Source organism: Protomyctophum parallelum (genome assembly GCF_964188405.1).
Source record: "Protomyctophum parallelum genome assembly, chromosome: 22".
NCBI classification, from domain to species: Eukaryota; Metazoa; Chordata; class Actinopteri; order Myctophiformes; family Myctophidae; genus Protomyctophum; species Protomyctophum parallelum.
The window spans coordinates 13,502,825-13,521,686 of record NC_139714.1 but is presented as its reverse complement, the minus strand read 5'-3'; the positions used below and the strand labels follow the sequence as shown (position 1 = coordinate 13,521,686).

The 18,862-nt window shown below is 43.4% G+C and overlaps 1 protein-coding gene across 1 annotated transcript in view; it reads left to right on the top strand.

Annotated features, from left to right (window-relative positions):
* plxna4 (plexin A4) overlaps nt 1-18,862 on the top strand; it is a 345,542-nt gene that overhangs the window by 180,243 nt on the left and 146,437 nt on the right.

Below are 18,862 nucleotides of genomic sequence, written 5' to 3'. Positions count from 1 at the left end.
CTTCATAATCACAGAGGAGGGGGTCTGGGTTTGTGATGAAGACGATGACGAGTGAAGGGGAGATGTTATAAGCGTCCCTTTTCTGGGCTCGAACGCAATAATGTATGCAGAGCAGCCATGCGATTGGAAATGTGTTTAATTCATTTCGACCTGAGGACGATTCTACACATTTTTCTGAAAAACCTCATGTTTCTATATGTCAGTGGTGCTCAAACTATTTCATGTCAACGATGCATTTGGCCATGGACCCCCATCTGCAAATATGTAGTTCCAGGGACCCCCTCCCCCAGCATCAAAGATTTGAGTTAAAAATGTTCGCTCTGAAGGAATATATATTCAAAGCTTTGCTCTACATTTTCACGATTTTTCAAAAATTGCAGGCCTACAAGCTCGTAGCTATGAGCTTGTAGATCTGCTATTTTTCAATAGCTAAAATATAACATAATGCTTAAAACACCAAAAGGGGTTCCCACTTCCCGCCCAGAATGGGCTAATTCATTTTTGCACCATTCAACAGCCCACACTACATGTACCACACGAGCTGTGACATTTGCTGTGACACTACTTATTCCACTGATGAACTCATTCTCATGTTAGTCTTTGTTATATCAGTTATGGTTTATATTGCATTGCTTTGTGTCTTCCGGTGCTATATATAGTGCCACAACTATTTATATCCAGAAGTAAGGGAAGGTATGAGGTGTGCAAGACAGTAAGATCAGCGATGTCAGCAATGAGTGGGCGTGTGATCACCTAGTGTGGTGTTGTACAGTGCATGAACGTCATCACAGGGAACTAGAGGAAAACAAGGAAAAGGGTGCTGTCGGAATGGTTGGCACCCAAATATTTTATCTAAAGCTATAGAGCTTTTTGCCCCCATGTGGGCGGGACTAGTTTTAGGCCGTGACGGAGGAGCGCCGTCTCAAGCTAACTAGAGCCACGAGAGACACCACGGAGTGAATACAGAAGCACACAGGTCCTGGTAGTGACAGTCTTCAGAGGTACAGCGGCTGAATAGAGGAGTGTGTCAGGCTGCTTCAGAGAGAGAGAGAGAGAGAGAGCAACACAAACATGCATGTACACACACACACACACACACACACACACACACACACACAGACGCACACGTGCACACGCACCGTTGTGAAACAGTGTTATCTCAGGGGGATTGGTGGTGGTTCTTCTCTATTTAATTAGAAACTTTTGCAGGAAGCTCATAAATCACCACAACATGAAAAGTGAAGGCTCATGGTGGCCATGTGTACACGTGCACGTGCATATATAACGCACGCATGCACGCACGCTGGTCACAGTGGTACTACCATATGGCAATTGGTAATTCATGACAGTGTGATTTTTCTATGATCCAAGCATTGTGTGTGTGTGTGTGTGTGTGTGTGTGTGTGTGTGTGTGTGTGTGTGTGTGTGTGTGTGTGTGTGTGTGTGTTAGTGCGCGTTCGTGTGTGTGCGTGCGTGCGTGCGCGTGCATGTGTGCTCGTGCGTGTATGTTTTGTAGCCAGCCAACATGGCCGAGAGGATTGTAATAATTTGATATTTAAAATAAATATTCGACAAAGGCTCCTAGGGTAAAATTCAATAACTGCATGACCCTCTAAGGAACCATCATGCAAAAACATGTCGCTTTCATCCTTAATTGCACGATCCTTTCACTAAGCCACCGGACTAAAATGAGCAGCCTTAATGTTAAAATGTAATGACCCTCTTATATAATAAAGGTAAGGTGTACTGGAGAGTGGGGGAACGGGTGTTTCAGTTTCCGCTTCACCCAGCTGATGGCTGGCTGCTCAGATGGCCAGTGATAAGCTCTGCATACTGAGCAGTGTCTTGCTCAAGGGCACCTCGACACATAGCCGTGTGTGTGTGTGTGTGTGTGTGTGTGTAACTCAGTAACTGGATCCAGTGTGATGTGAAGTATCAGACATTGTCTGGCCATCTATTATTCACACACGCGCGCACACACACACACACACACACACACACACACACACACACACACACACACACACACACACACACACACACACACACACACACACACACACACACACACACACACACACACACACACACATGCGCACACTCATTTGCACACAATGGGCATCTGCTTGCATGCACATAGTTAGAGGAACACACACACACACACGCACACGCACACACACGGGACAATGTCACCTTTTGTCTTCCCTCTCTTTTCTAAACTTGTGACCAGACCCTTCAGAGTTCAGGCTCATTGACTTTTCTGTGTGTGTGTGTGTGTGTGTGTGTGTGTGTGTGTGTGTGTGTGTGTGTGTGTGTGTGTGTGTGTGTGTGTGTGTGTGTGTGTGTGTGTGTGTGTGTGTGTGTGTGTGTGTGTGTGTGTGTGTGTCGTGCGTGCGTGCGTGCGTGCGTGTGAGACCAATCACACCCTTCCTTCCAATGAGCTGCTCTGTTTGACCTGATAAACAAACAAAAATTACTATTGGACAAACAGACTGGACTGAGGACAGACTGAGGACAAACAGACTGATGACAGTCAAAGAGAGTGAAAGGCAAGGCTTACTTAATCAATTAATTTCACAATTTGTAATTTACTCAATTAAGTATTTGTTTTTCATTCCTTTTCCCCAATTTTCGGAACAAAAATTGCACTTTGAATCCACCTTTTCTTTGTCCCGGCAATACACTCTCACGGGATCTAACGACGGATGTCGGTGAGATCTGCCACCAGGCAGCGCCCACTTAGGGCAGAGGTGGAAAAAGTACTCAATTGCTTTACTTAAGTAAAAGTTGCAAGTAAAAGTCCTGAATTCAAAATGTATTTGAGTAAAAGCACAAATGTATTGGCATCAAAATGTACATAAAGTCCCAAAAGTAGATGGTGCTCGTTATGCAGAATATCTCATTTCATGTTTTCAAATGTATAAATGTGTCGCATCGCGGCACATTGTGAGCTTGTAGATCGGCTATTTTCAAATGCTGAAATGTGGCTGAAGTGGTTGATGTTTAGTAATAATAATCTAAATCTCCAAAGTAACTATACTGTATAGCAACCAACGTTTTTGAATAAATGTAGTGGAGTAAATTTACAATATTTGCCTCTGAGATGTAGTTGAGTAGAAGTAAAAGTACTGAAAACTGTACATAATCAAGTAGTACAAATACCTAAAAATTGTACTTAAGTACAGCACTTGAGTAAATGTACTTAGTTGCTTGCCACAACTACATTTGGGTACCATGATGTCAATTATTGGCAAAGCACGGGATGGCAATATCTTCCTAAAAATCACACCCGTGTGAATTAAGGGGCGCTCTTATCATCGTACATTCATCATACATCATCTCATTCCGGCCAATCGGAGTTTGTGTCCTCACCTTCGTCTTCAATGTTTGTGTTTAGTCAAAACTGTCCATTCATTGTCAATGGCATTTAATGTTTGTGTTGGGAGTCTGGGACAAACGCTCAAAACTGGCCATATAGGAGGGGCTAGCGCCCCTCAAAAACTATTGAGCATCTTTGCTATCACGGCCACACATCTCTGTGGAGGGCCCCTCCCACCTGCAGCTGCTCCTCTCTGATTGGACAGGGTGGTGATTGATGGCTGAATGCAAGCAGGGTGTGGTCCAATGGGGAAAGGAAGATGCATCATCAGTTGACCCGTGTGACACAGAATGTGACATCAGAGAATGTCACGGAGCTGCATAAAGGTCTCTTTGTCTCTTAGTGGTTCGCGTGCAGCGCTGATCAAAGCTCGGTCTCGCGACCTTTATCTGGAGGCCTGAAGGTCAAACGAGGTCGTCACGAGGTCCAGTGGCTGTCTCTACCTGAGTTTTATAGCTTTGAAATATTCTTTGAGTTTGATTTCAGTTTAGTTTTAAATTAAGACTGCATGAAGATGCTGTCGGGCAAAAACCTCTCATCTCCATATATATATATATTTTTTAAATATATATACAGTATATATATATTTTTTTATATATATATATAATATTTTTTGGGGGGGGAAATTTATCCCTACCTGATCAAACTACAGCGTCACACAAAAGCATCAAAAGTAGCAGATCCATATGTTTCGAGCTTGTAGATCTGCTACTTTGGCACAATCTTTTAATACTGAAAAGTAACAGTTAGGAGGATAGAATGCATCGCGTCACATATCATTTGTAAAATGTTCTAATATTCATTAAAACATGGAGCTTGTTGCACAAAAATGAGTTGCACGATTTTGAAGGTCTTAGCCTACGGTAGGATATTAACCTGTCCAAAATAGGGAAGCCAGGTTGAACGTAGTTATGTGTGTCTGTGCATGGCTCTTATGAATAATGAAACCAATGAAAAGTATTCACAAGAGTTTGACCGGATTATAACTATATTGGATCCATTGGAACGCAAGTTATTTATTTGTTTCATTTCCTGAAAGCAAACTGTTTTGGACATACAAGTTTTCCACCTGGACAGCGGCCATATCCTCATAGCCGAAGTAATTAATCCCCGGAGGAAAAGCGAGACTGCAGGTGTTCGGCATTTCAAGCATTTAAAAAAAGATGATTAATAGCTTGTTTTGTCACCTTATTTAATCACATTATTTTATTACAAAAACAAAAACAAAACTCCAAAATGCTCCTGACTCCGGTGAGAACAAGCCCTGCATGCTGTCCCCGGGGGATATGTCCCTGTCTCCCCCCCCCATGGGATATGTCCCTGTCTGTCCCCCCCATGGGATGTCCCCCTGGGTCCTCTCCTCTGATAAACGACACGCACATTCTTGTGTGTGTGTGTGATGATGTTGAAGGCAGGTTATCAGCGGGTTCATCGTCTGTCCCTGCAGCGTTGATCTAAGGCTGTCATCACCATCATCATCTTATTATTTTAAGCTTTGGGCTTGTTGCTTGTAAATATTGGTAGTTGTGGGTTGCGTTTATTTATTATTATTATTATTATTGGGAGGGGGGTAATATTCTATGTATCCCCGATGTATAGGTTTTAAGTGCTCATGTACAGTATGAGTATGTATGTGGCCTATAGTCACTGTTGTTTTGGGCTGGTTGCTTGTTTCTCTCATGCGCTCAACCACACACCAGAACACAACAGAAACATAAAACACTAACAATTACCAGACAAAAACACAGCACGATCTCCAGTTGGGTGTCCTACATTAATTCATTTGGGGGGTCGTTGACATGAAAAGAATAGTATTCATTTTTAGTTCTCATCTCCAGAGAGAGAAAGAGGGATGGATGGATCGCTCTCCTCCGTCTCTCCTCGTCTTTCCTCGACTTCTCCTGCATAACCTCTTGCCTGTCCAACATCAAAGCCATCCGCCATATGTCCAACATCCTGGGTCCTTCAATCCCACTGGGACACACACGGGCACACACACATGCACGCACACATGCACACATTTGTATTGCTATACATGTGAGGTTATCAGCATTTTAGCATGCACGCACGCACGCACGCACACGCACACACACACACACACACACACACACACACACACACACACACACACACACACACACACACACACACACACACTTTGTGAATCACCACCTGGTTGAATTTTTTGCTGTTCTACAAGCTCAAAATACATCAAATTGGTATTGTTATTGAAGAGAGAGAGAGAGAGAGAGAGATTTGTTTATGACAGACAGACAGACAGACAGACAGACAGACAGACAGACAGACAGACAGACAGACAGTATATCACAGGGGAAAATGGGAAGATTTTGAAAACAGATGGACCGAAGGAGAGCAAAGCTTTTGGAAGATTGAGAAACAAACGGGGGGAGGATGAGAAACGGAGCGACCGTTGACACCGAGCGGCCAAACAGAGCAGAGAGAGAATGATTTTTGATTCCACAACCAATTGCTTGCATTCAAAGGGCCCCGCCCCCGGACTACTGTAGGCTTTGAAATAGCCATCGTAATCTCTCTATATATCGTCAAGCTGTTCTTATTTTCCCCTCAATGGGAACGACACACGCGTGTGTACGCGTGCCTTTGCGTGTGCACGAGTGTGTGCGTGCTTTGCGCGTGTGAGAATTTGACAGAGCTATAGCCTACAAAGAATCACTTCTTGCAGAGTAAATAGTGTGCCGTGCGAAAGGCCGCTGTGACACGTTTCCTGCAGGAGAAAATGGATGGTTATAGAAAATGATGACACCCAGAGAGGTTCTGCTGCCGGAAAAAAAAGCAAAGCATTTGTTGTCTGTTCCTTACAATGATGAGACTGTGGAGGGGGGATGGGGGGGGGGGGGGGGGGGGGTAGTTGAATAACTATCAAATAACCCAGGCAGAAACTCATGCTATATCCTGTCACTTGTATGCTGACAGCTTTCAATCTCACAGACACAGACAAGGAGGGAGAATGAACGGGTACAAAATTGGGCAGAGGCGAAATGACTTCGAATCAAACGTTTACCTCCACTGCGATTATTAGGCCAGGCGGTTGTAGTTGTATTGCACATTTCAACGACAAGGCAATTCAATGTGTCAAGCAAAGGAAACACAGTTATAAACAAATATAAAATTACATTAGGAGGCATACAACAAGAACAAACAAGTTAAAATGTATACTGTTGCAGTGCAGAAGAGAATAGAAAAGAGAAAAAAAACCCATAAAAAATAGCTCAATCAAAAGCAGCAGCAAATGGAAAGGGCTATACTTTTTAATAGACACTATAATATAATACGTTTTAAAAGAAATAAGAGTGGCAGCAGACCTGCAGTTAGTAATCTATACAACAGATTAAACTGACTGCGAGCAATTTCCTCGGTCTGAGAGAGAGAGAGAGAGAGAGAGAGAGAGAGAAGGTCTTGTATATATACCCCCTGCCTGGCCACGGGTATGAGACCTGTCACTCACTCATATAGCCAGGAGGAGACAGACAGACAGACAGACAGACAGCGGCCCTGTTGTCTCCTTTCTCATCTGACGATATCGTTCCCCACGATAACACTATTCTCCTCATACACTTGTCTGTCTGTCTGTCTGTCTGTCTGAGTATATAAGGATAGATTAGCAGGCAGCGAGGGCCTACAGGTATAACACCCTAAATGCCACCACGGTCAGTCAACCTTCCAGGGGTCCCCTCACACACGCACATGCGGTAACGTGCATGCACAACGCACGCACACTCTTGCAGACACCCTGGACTTACCTCTCCCCTTTTTTTGCTCATCATGCACGCCCGCAGTCATGCACCTACATGCGCGCACGCACGCGCAAACACACACACACACACACACACACGGAAAATGGCTAAATAATTCTGTTTAGTCCATTTAGATGACACTGGTGAAATGCCTTCCAGAGTGGAAATCTTTGTAAACACTGTTCTCAATATGAACAGGAAAAACGTGTGACATCATGGCTCACGTAGCTTATGTTTATTGGTGCAGGGTCGCAGGTGATATTTGGGGCACTCCCACGCCCGCTCATCCTACGAATACAAATGTAGTGAGCCGCGAACCGCTGTACAAACTGTAACGGTCTTGATTTAATTGATTATTTTTCATTATTAGAATTATCAGGGATGCCAGCCAGGTAGACCATTTATTTTATTTTATACAATTTACAATTATCTGTTTATTTTAACCTGGAATAGGAATAATGACAAAGAACAACCATACTGAGTGTTACATTGAGAACACAGATCACTTTCGTCAGATGTACAGCATACAGCTCGGCACTTTTTTTTGTCACAAAATGATTGAGCGACAGCCACATTTAACACAACCTCTCAGATTAGCCCACATGCTTTGATTAAATAAGAAATATTGGGCTTTCACAACAATGCATGACGTGACACGATGCCTCCCACAGTAATCTTCCCACTACCAGTCCTGCCACCATGGAGTGTATTTCCCGCACGGCGCCCACCATTCTCTTCAGGGGAAAAGAGAGCCTCAATTAGACTCCGGCGGTGTAGCAGAGAGGCTCTAATGGTCGACGCGACCGTGGCCAAGCGCCCAATCAGAGGCAGCTGTGTTGGGTCGTCAGTTGTGGAGGAAGGGAAAGGCAATTATGTGGCTTTTCGACATGATATATGTGGCCCAGACAGTGTTCGACAGTAGTGTTCTACTGTACAAGCTTGTAGGTGTGTTAAAGTTAAATGGCACATGAAACGGCACATGTTGCCCAAGGGGATATGAGTTACCATTATTTTTAGTTCATCCCCAAAATGACTTTTTCCTATATATATTACCCTCCCCATGGAGACTTGCATTTGTTGTCGCATCCCTAAGCCAATGATTTGACGACCAGCACCAGTCTCTTTGTGTCTCCATAGGGAACTATCCCACACACAGAATCCCTGTATGTTGTCACTGCTGTTGTGTCCTACTAGCTCACTTTGCCAGTGAGGAGCCCCCACCGGGAGGAAATAGAGCCTACTCCTCCCGCCCAACACACTCTGCTGACAGGTGGCGCTCCCAGCCTGTGAAGTGAAGAAGAAACGCTTTGGTACTGACATGCACACACACACGGTCGCACGCACGCACACACACACACACACACACACACACACACACACACACACGCATGCACGACCCCCGGTTTGGGAACCACTGCCGTAGGAGACGACACGAGGTCGTAGATGAAGTTCAGTGGCGTGTCAGTCAGACAGTCGCTGTCCCTCGCAGGTGTTGTGCAGCCATATTAACGATAATGTCTGCCTTCCATTGGACCCCAAAACTATCTGTTGTTGAGCGTCCACCTCTCGGCGATTCGGCATCCATCTTTATCAGGCCTCTATCGTCACAGGTTAATGGTCGTGTTAATGTTGTACCTTCCCCTACATTTACAATTCAACAATTCAGGCATTTAGCAGACACCTATCCAGAGCGACTTACAATAGGGAAGGTAAATGCATACTGTATATAGAATGCAAATTAAGTATGTAAGTAAACTGGGATCACAGGACCAACTAAAGAACCTAGCATCAGTCTAAACAATATGCTACGGAAATTACATTGAAACTATTAGATCCTAGTTAACTCATTATAGGCGGGAAACCCCTTTTGGGTGTTCTCTACAGTATGTACAGTATCCAAAATGTACAAAAATATGATGCTGCTACAGGTAAATAAATATTGGATGTTTTTTTCAGAAGGCGTTTTAGAATCGGCTTCCTGTCCAAAATGGGTAAAAAACAATCCACATGTATTAGGATATATAATATAAAAACGATCAGAGAACTTGACAGGTTCTTGTACGTCTGGGGCTATGGGAGGTTGATATGGGGGGTGGTTTCCCAGTACTGACAGACTGTGTGGTACGCTGCTGGTCCTCTCCGGGGCCGGGATGCCATATGTTTCAGTGAGTCGGACAGATTCAGGCCAACATGGTGTTGCTGCTGCTGCTGTTGTTGTGAAGTGTTGAATGTGCCGTTGTTGCAGACTGGACTCATTGTCATTACCTGCACACTGTACACCATTCTTTACTCTCGCTCTCTCTCAGATTGAATTTCCTCTTTTTATCATCATCATCCTCTCTCTCTCTCTCTCTCTCTCTCTCTCTCAACTGTTGTTGCGTGTTCTACCTTGTCTGGCTTAGCAGCTGCTATTGAATGCTGTAATGTGAGGAGAGTTATTGTGTGTGTGTGTGTGTGTGTGTGTGTGTGTGTGTGTGTGTGTGTGTGTGTGTGTGTGTGTGTGTGTGTGTGTCATGGTGTAAAGTGCATTTACTCAAGTACTGTATTCAAGTAAAACGTTGAGGCATTTTTACCTTACTTGTGTGTTTTCAATACTTTTACTTCTACTCCATCCCATCTCAGATGCAAATTTTATTTCTACAATTATATGAAAAGTTTAGTATTTTGTTTGTTATTTCAAAACATAAACCTTTCCGTTTATTAGAAAATAGCCAATTAATCTACAAGTTGTGAGCCTGTAGATCTGCTATTTTCAAAATATTTTGTATAAATATTGGACATTGCAGTATTGATACTTTTACTTGTGTAAAACATGTGAGTATACTTCTTCCACCGCTGTCTGATGCAACAGCTGCTGTTGAATGCTGTAATGTGAGAAGAGTTTGCGTGCACATGGACGTGTGAGTGTGGCGGGGGTTACTGCTGGGGCCTGGTGTGTGCGTGTGTACATGCGTGCGTGCGTGCGTGAGCGAGCACTGTGCTGTGCTGTCAAGTGCTTCAGAATGTGTCAGATTGATATCTGGGGCGAGCGGGGCGACCCACAGGCTAAGAGAGGAGCGCTCTGGGGAGCCGTAGCACGCTCGCAGACGGCGGGGTCAGAACACTTAAACTCTGGCTACTGCCCTCCTCCCTTCGACCCGCTGGTGAAAACAACCACCGTTGTCAATTACCCGGGCCGTTATCGGACCCGCCGACGCTGTCAAAAGCATAGAGAACCCGTATAATTGGCGAGCGGGTGTTGTTTACCTGAGGACTGTTACTGGACTGGGACTTAAAGTGCAGTTTTGCGAGTATCTGTACTTTACAAAAGTTTATTTTTTTAAAGCAGCACTATGCAACTTTCCCCCTTGTACCCCTGCAAGTTTGAACCTTGTTTTCCTAGTTTTTACCATTGAGCTGATTTGAGTCGGCCGACTTGGTCAGTGGATACATTGAGTATATTGACCATCATTGTTATAATTGTCTGAAAATGCACATTAATGTCAATCCGACACAGCGCTACACATTGATACTATAGTAAGCAAATCCTCTCAGCTAAGAGGTCCTTGGCCAGAAAAAAGGTTGGAGACCCCTGTACTGTACTGTACCCTTAGAGTATATATGAATAGAGACGGCACCCGGAGGAAACCCTGAGGCGAAATGGACATAGTGGCTGAATTTGGTATTGCAGTGCTGGCCCAAAGACATGAACACGCTGGTCCATTGACTATCATTGCGCACGTTCATGATGACACGTGAACGCTGTTTCATACATGAACGCACGTGAACGCGTGCAATGATAGTCAACGGCAGTGCGTTCATGTGTTTGGACCCAATCCATCCCAGAATGCACTCTCTTCCTACCCGGAAGGAGGAGTGAAATCGCCTCATGCGCTTTTGAGCAACTTAATGCAAGTGGATGGGAGGAGAAATCCGATGTCGTCTCTATTAATATATAATCTAAGACTGTACCCCTGACTTGTTCCTGTGTAGAGGGACCAAAGGGAAACACTCAATGTTGTTCTCTCACTTCATGCTCTTTTTGTTGGAGGACTGGTTTGGAGTTCCTGTACACTAAAATATGGCACTATAATTGCTGTTTCCCAGCATGCAGTGTGACTGTTGGAGAGCACTGTCCTCCGGCCCACTCATCCCAGCATGGAGGCAGGATGGTCCCCATTACCACCAGCCTCCTCCAGCCAGCAGCTTGTTCCAGCTTCCTTTCCACCACTCGCTGTGTGTGTGTGTGTGTGTGTGTGTGTGTGTGTGTGTGTGTGTGTGTGTGTGTGTGTGTGTGTGTGTGTGTGTGTGTGTGTGTGTGTGTGTGTGTGTGTGTGTGTGTGTGTGTGTGTGTGTGTGTGTGTGTGTGTGTGTGTGTGTGTGTGTGTGTGTGTGTGTGTGTGTGTGTACGAGCATGCATGCGGCAATAATGGACCTGTAGTCATTTGCACCACATCACACTAAGTTCAAAGTTACGGTAGTCTAGTTATAGCGTAAATGGCCTTTACGTCAAGATTTACGCAGCATTACTAGTAAGGACTTTACTCCCCAACTTATGACATAACTTACCTTCTGGTGGCGCAACCCCGTACAGGTCAGGTCAAGCATGTGTGTGACCTTTTTCACCCACTTGTTCTCTCAAAACGCACACACGCACGCATGCACACACACACACACACATATCTATGCAGTGATATTTTGTACTGGCCATGCCATGCAGGCTAGGCAACAACCTTGTCACACACTGACCAGATGTGTGGCTACATGTTGACCAGTCTGTGAGCACGACACGTTTTGAGCTTTTGCATCTGCTATACTTTAGAAATTTTAGGTTTATATGAGGTTACCACCACCCGACAGACGATATCTCTCCAGAATTCCGTGTGGATGTGACTGGCTGACCTCGAAGACATCTCCGGCAGCACTTATGTCGAAGCGTCCGTATGTTAGCCAGAGCTGTAGAGTGCTGCAGTGCACCAGATGGCTCACAGATTATCCCAAATCAATTCAAGTGCTGCTCAGAAGCATAATGAGATTCACGGTGTTTGAAACAGCCTTATTGTCATGTGTTGGAGAAGCAACGAGAAAACATTCACTGTATTTTAGGAGCATTGCACAGGAATACGACGTGAAAAGAGCCTTGGGGAAAAGAAACAAAACTTGTACTTTGGAAGTATACTGTCTCATTTGTCATTTTAGATTTTAGCTCTACAGTATATCAACATGGAACCGTTGTTCTCAAAATATCAGACATACAAGCTTAGCTTTATTGTACATCTGCTATTTTTTAAGAATCTTTTTTTTTTAAAACACAAATCAGGGTGTCCCTGGCACAAAGCATTTGCAGATGGGGTGGGGGTCAAGTACATATCAATGTGGGGGTCCTTGCCTGGAAAAAGTTAGAATCGACCACATATCTTAATGGGGTTTAGGAGAATAATTAGTTTTGGTGTCATGTGCTAAGCAGAGAGCATGCAGGGGTGTGATGAGTCATGCTGTAGCTGTTTGCCCTTTCCGGCTGTTGCTCCAAAATGAACGCCATGCCATGCCAGAGCCACAGGAAGTGCTACAGTTTCCATATTGTCTGAGTTGCTCTGTGCCAGTGGGAAGAAAGTGGGAAAGAATATGAGCCTGTGGTTTTATTTATTTTCTTTTCTATTTTTTCTCACACCGGAATGGCTTCCCTCTCTCGTCGTCACACCTTCTGCAAGCTGTTAGCCTCATGGGGGGTGGGGGGGGGGGGAGGAGAGAGAGAGAGAGAGAGAGAGAGAGAGAGAGAGAGATGCTCAGTTTTGGAAACGTTATTGTCATTGAGGGATGCAAGGCAGAGGGTCCATCTGGACACCATGTCTCTGCTTTGTACCTTCAAAACTATTTCCAGTTTTGGAAGCACTCTCTACTTGAAGCTGCACTATGTAACTTTCCTCTACTACCCCGGATTTGAACGTGGTTGCATTATTATCACATTATCTACCTGGTATTAAGTAATTTACACTGTGTGTGTGTGTGTGTGTGTGTGTGTGTGTGTGTGTGTGTGTGTGTGTGTGTGTGTGTGTGTGTGTGTGTGTGTGTGTGTGTGTGTGTGTGTGTGTGTGCGCGCGCGTGCGTGTATCTACAGTATATTCAGAAGCAGAATGGAGTCTATATTATACAGTGCTAATGTGATAGCAGAGATTAGCATTGTAATCCATTTAGCATAGAGCAGCTAATCCACTTTATTACTGTTGAAGAGGAATCAGATAATACTGGCTATTATAGCACCACTCTATCTGTCTTACGATGTTAGACTCCTGGAAAATATATTCATGTCATTTAGATTTTAAGAGATGTTTAGGCTAGTAATAATTAATTTGGTTAATAATGATTGATTAAAATGCATTTTCTGTTTATTAAAGAGCTAGAGAGACATGAAGACTTCTCTTACTGAACAAACACTCCATAGCAGGGTTCCCCAATTTAGTTTTCCCCAAAGGGCCAAACTATGTCTATAGGGTGCTATGGCGAGGGCTGCAATAAATGATAAATAATATTAGAATAGATGTAGAACAATGGTTCTCAACCTGTGGTCTGTGAACCACCAGTGGTCCTTGAGAAGGTTCCAGGTGGTCGCCAACTAAATGGTGGAGAGTTGGTAACCAAATGGACCCTTTGACTCTTTAGAGTGTAAAATGATCAAATAAAAAAAAACGTTGTGTTTATTGTCATGATTTGTCACAAGCCGAGTTCGTTTTGTTCACATCTTTAAATAAATACTTTTTGAAAACGTCTATATGAGGAAAATGAATGGGGAATATTTTTTTGGGCCCTCGTCGTTCTGAAAGGGGTGCGGGACTGTGACGCTCTATTTTGAATAATGTATAAGAATTGTTATTTTGATCAACGTTCGCCTGTTATCTCTCCTATGGTACCAACATCATTCATGACAGCATGGAAATGTGGACAGATTCTTTAGTTGTGGGTCTGCAAGGCTAAAACTCGTCCATGGTTCCACGGCAGAATGAATAATGGGCCTTGATATGAGAAGGGTTGAAAAGCACTGATGTAGCAGACCGGAACATAATTGCCTTCCTTGATGCATTAACTCCTCTGCAGTGAAGTGACTGGAGTCTCATTTCTCTCCCAAAGCCCTTGAATATGATGGCACACAGTACCATTTAGGATTACTGTGATTATGGTCAACTAAGCTCACATTTCATCATATCACACACCTACGTACCTGTGTCTCTAAAAAAGAAGAAAAGAAAAAAAGACAGAGGTCGGCAGTTTTGTAAAGTAACTAAGTAGGCTACATTTACTCAAGTACTGTACTTAACCCATTTTGGGCGGGAACTTCTTTTGGTGTTTTAAACATTATGTTATAATTTAGCTATTGAAAAATAGCAGATCTACGAGTGGCGTGCTACGAGTTTGTAGGTCTGCTATTTTTGAAAAATCGTGAAAATATTTATTTCAGAAAACTGGAGGATTTAGAAGAATGTTTTTAAATTTCGAGGTCAGGCCAAAATGGGTTAAGTACACATTTGAGGTATTTGTACTTTGCTTAAGTATTTCCAATTAACACTACTTTTACTTATATACTCCAGACATCCCATGAAGTTTGTACTTTTACTATTTGAAAACTTTAGTTTCTATAGTTACTGTGGGAGATTTTATTTTTGATTAGTTAAACATAGGCTATATATTAGTGGTGGGCATAGATTAATTTTTTTAATCTAGATTAATCTCACTGCAATTCTGGAGTTAATCTAGATTAATCTAGATTAAAATGGCTCATTTGAACTCTGCCGAAAGCATTGAAAATATGTGTGCGCTACCTAAATAATGACCAGAAGTAAATCCTTGAACGGGCCACGTGGCCCATTAGACCAGGAGCCCTATCATAATTGGTAATGAAAATATAATAATAATGTTCAATACGATGTACGTGTGTTATACATTGTTTATTCAGTTAAACACGAATAACCATAAACACGTTACCATACAGGCAATTTGAAACAGTGGGTGCAAGAACAAAGTACCCCCTTTTCTGGGATATGACATTAATTAAACTGTAAACCTAGAGGTGATGAAGAACTGTTTACAGTCAGTAGCTTTGTGACATGATTTGAGTCCAACCTCTACCTCTCCTTCTTCCACCAGTCACTCAGACACACCAGCTTGTTCACATTAGTGCTGTCAGTTCACCTCTATAATCCAATTCGAATTTCATTGCTTCATTATTTGTAATATTCGGAAATATTCGAATATTTACATTGTTTATTTTAGCTCATATTTAGCCTATAATAATACACAGAATAACAACCCATTTTTTAATGCTTGCGCAAGTTGGTTACATTGTATTATTAGGCTACTGCCTACCGTCATTGCGACGCATTATCACGGGCCACGGCCCGGTTAAAAACGAGAATGATACACACCATGAACTGACCATAGACAATATCCCCTTTACAGCTCTCTCTTTAGCCTATTAACCAAATTAAAGTCGCCACAATCGCCAGCCTATACACGTAGGACTGGACAGAAAGAGAGTGCAGAGAGTACAGACAATATTATGCCATACTATTAGGCTGTTGCGCTGCGCTCCTAATGCCTTCTCCACGGCGCGCACCGTGGCACATGAACAATAACAACTCCACGTGGAGTGGACCCACGACGAACCACATATGAATTAGATAATTTATAAGAAATGGCACGGCGGCCATCCTTGCAGGCAGTGACAGAATGAGAATCCTTAGGCTGTAACCTGTTCATTTTGGGGGGCATCAAACAACAGCCTGTTGATGATGAATGATACTATGAAACTTAACAATTAATTAACTAGTACTCACCTAATGACGCCGCCACGGAGGATATACCATGTTTAACGTAATTCCAAAGTGTTTAGCCTACATTGTTTAAGTCATAGACGCATGCGGTTTTTATGAACTTTGGCTAAAAGCATGTTGTTGTTATTATTCCACTGCCACCCGCACCGGTAGACTCAAGACTGTCATGGTAGCTGGCTACAACCTGAAACAACTTCCTCTTCCTCTTCAAAATAAAAGCTGCTTGTAACAATACTTTTATTTCTTAAGTGAACTACAGGATGTAGTAGACGCAGAATGTATAGTGGATAAATAACACAGAAGGCAGGAGAAATAAACTCCGCAGGCAGTCGGGGCTTATTATTTTTAAATCTTGCCAACAGAATGAACTGGGATAATAAATGATAAAAGCTCCATTCGAATGGCAATTTGAAACGTGAAATTCCTAGTTTGCTCGCTTTATGCAGTCAATGCAGACCCAGCTCCCAGACCCAACTTTGAGAATAGATTAATGGCGATAATTTCTTTGACGCGCGATAATATTCTCGCGTTAACGCAGCACGTTAACGCCGATAACGGCCCAGCATTACTATATATACATTAACAACTTCAACGTTATGCATTTGAGCAGTTCTTTGCTATTTTCAAAAGATTTTGTACACATTTTGTGTACTGGGACATTCTGCGACTCGAACCTGTGGCACTCTGTCAGGCTACGTTGGCCCCTAGTTGCCCGTACCGCTAGGCCAGCGGTCCGGGCCCTTTTTGGGCTTGTTTTGTCTCACAGTAGTAGACCTCGTTGCTTATATTTCTCTCGCAGAATGTGGCAACGAACAGTGTGTGTGTGACGTGTGTGTGTGTGTGTGTTCCCTCCCTGGTGGCTCATTTGTTTAGCTCTAGCATCCGATGGAAAGGATAATTCACAGGAGCTTCATCCTCCCCACAATATAAAGCCCTCTCTGCTCCCTGGAGGCCAGCAGGGATCAGGTCTGTAGTCACAATAGAAAGTGTATATTCAGCCTCGCACCCGCGGACCGGCCGCCGTCTGGCCCACAAATCCACCCCGCGAACGATAGCTTATACCCCTGCCTCTGATCCGCCGCACCGGAGGTAAAGCGATACACACACACACACACACACACACACACATACACACACGCGTGCATGCACGCACACAAGCATGCGCACGGGCAGATTAGGTAACCCCACCTGCTGAATCTGGGCGCTGCATGGGCTTGTGTGGAAGTTTCTTTCTTTTCTTCTGTTCTCTCTCTCTCTCTCTCTCTCTCTCTCTCTCTCTCTATCGGCCTTCTGTTCTCTTCATGGCCTCTGACCCAGGCGTTCACGGCAGCTCTCCCAGTGGGAGTGTTGAAAAGCAGAGAGAGTCTTTGATACCTTAGCTTAGAGCTCCACCCGGACCCTGTCCACATCAACAGGCTGGCAGGAGGCTGAAACAAGCAACGCAGGTCTATGAAAACCAACCCAAAAGTAGCGACTATTGTAAGCACTTTAAAGCTATACATCGGGGCTATTTGAAATGAGCCAATCCACAAGCTTGAAGATTTAACTTTGGGTCCTTACATGAGAATGTTTGAGAACTACAGGTTTAAACAATAATCAAAGCATAATCAAACAGCTGGTGGATGGAAAATGAAGCTTATTGCGCGCGTCTTTCTGGCTGACGCGTCAAGTTGCAGCCACAGCACTAGCGGCATTTCCATCCACCAGCTGTTAAAAAACCCGCAAGAGATACAGTACCTGCTCTAGGCGAGAGAGAGAGAGAGAGAGAGAGAGAGAGAGAGAGAGAGAGAGTTCTAGGAGGATGGAAAGAAAGAGAAGGTGATCAGTGTTGGGGTTTATGTTCATTGACCTGGTTACTTTTTTCTCTCGCAACATCTGGCAACACTGAAGGTGAATGGTGGAGAGAGAGAGAGGGCGCCTCAGGGTGAGAGAGATGGAGGGAGCAGATAGAACAGAAATAGACAGCAGGACTAGACTAGACATCTTCGGTTACGCTTGTTTACCGAACAATAGATTGTCCTTCTCACAAAGACAACAACAAAAAAGGTTCCTTTGATGCAAAAACAAAATAGATTGTCCTCCTTGCAAACGTCATTGTTCATTGGAGTACAACAACCCTGTATGGTCAGATCAAAATGGCCATTCCAATCAGTTTCATATTGGGGTGGAAATCTTGTTCATGTTCAAAACCATCCAAATCTGTGTCTCATGTGGATCCTGTGTAGTTAATTAATATTAACACTTACCCCGCTAGCATTTATTGAAAAATTAGGATCTAATTCACGCCAGCATATTTCCCAGTCGAGCTCTTATTTTGAAAAGCCACATTTTCGGATTTCAAAATGTACTTGAATACAAATGTATTGGTATCAAGTACCAAAAGTGAAAGTACTCATTATGCAGAATGTCCCATTTCACAAGTTTTCAAAACTTTTTTTTTAATATAAAAACAGCCGATCTACAAGCTCACATTACAATTTACAATTTACAATTTAGGCATTTAGCAGACGCTCTTAATCCAGAGCGACTTACATTAAGCAAGAACAAAAAAGCATGGGAATACATCACATAAGAACATTTATCATGAAACATGCGTAAGCTAAGAAAGTAACAGTGGAATATCTATATGATGAAACTATACATATAAACTATACATCTATACTACTATGCTATACTTATGTACTATGATGTGCTATGACTACATACAATGCAATTATAGTGCTGTCTACATAACATGCTATAAGTCTGTATCAAATGCTATCTACGTCTACAGAAATGCTATCTAAGGGGGTGGGGTAAGTGCTACGGGCCATGATGGATTCTGAAAAGTTGGGTTTTCAGACTACGGCGGAAGATTGGGAGTGATGCTGCAGTTCTGACTGCAATGGGAAGTGCATTCCACA